General features: G+C 71.8%; 2 protein-coding genes across 2 annotated transcripts in view; both read right to left on the bottom strand.

Annotated features, from left to right (window-relative positions):
• Positions 1–781, bottom strand: part of UAP1L1 (UDP-N-acetylglucosamine pyrophosphorylase 1 like 1) — a gene marked incomplete at its 5' end in the record, with an annotated part of 25708 nt that overhangs the window by 6646 nt on the left and 18281 nt on the right. The gene's annotated exons all lie outside the window — the stretch shown is intronic.
• GRIN1 (glutamate receptor, ionotropic, N-methyl D-aspartate 1) overlaps positions 1–781 on the bottom strand; it is a gene marked incomplete at its 5' end in the record, with an annotated part of 48234 nt that overhangs the window by 45579 nt on the left and 1874 nt on the right. The window lies entirely within an intron of this gene.

Raw genomic sequence — 781 nt, 5'->3', positions numbered from 1 at the left:
GGCTGAGGGGCCCCGCTGCCCCCCAGGTGGCCTGCGACCGGCTGCTGAGTGAGAGCCAGAGGATCGCAGGCCTCCGGGCGCTAGCAGGTGCGTCCACCCTGGGCCCTGGTGCCGAGAGGGGGCCCCAATGTTGGTGTGGGGATCCCGGGGACCTCGGGGCCCAGGATACCCCACCACCCCCACCTCCCCTATGGCCCAGCCTGGGGCCACTACCCCAGGGGCTGTGGGAGGTCTCGGCCGGGAGGGCAGGCACTGCTGGTGCAGACCCGGGGTGTGCCCTCCTGGGCACACAAGACCCCAGGGTCCTGAGCGGGCAGGTGGGGGGGTGTCCAGGCCCCGGCTCAGCCCCCTCCCCCCAGGGCTGGTGTACAACTCCTCGGGCACGGAGCCCTGCTACGACATCTACCTGCAGTACCAGGCCTGCGCAGACCCCACCGGCTGCGGCTTGGGCCCCAACGCCAAGGCCTGGGACTACCAGGTATGGGGGGGCATGGGACTGAGGGGTGGGGGGCCCGGGACCGTGGAAAGGGGGGGCTGGGACCGCGGGGAGGGGACCCCGGGACTGCAGGGTGGGGGGCCCTGGACTGCGGGGTGGGTGCTGAGTGAGGCTGCCCACAGGCCTGCACGGAGATGAGCCTGACCTTCTCCAGCAACAACAAGACGGACCTCTTCCCCGCACTGCCCTTCACGGAGCAGCTCCGCCAGCAGTACTGCCTGGACACCTGGGGCGTGTGGCCCCGGCAGGACTGGCTGCACACCAACTTCGGGGGGGGGGGTGAGG

The sequence above is a fragment of the Myotis brandtii genome, unplaced genomic scaffold, assembly GCF_000412655.1.
Source record: "Myotis brandtii unplaced genomic scaffold, ASM41265v1 scaffold691, whole genome shotgun sequence".
NCBI classification, from domain to species: domain Eukaryota; kingdom Metazoa; phylum Chordata; class Mammalia; order Chiroptera; family Vespertilionidae; genus Myotis; species Myotis brandtii.
This window is presented reverse-complemented; position numbering and strand designations above follow the sequence as displayed.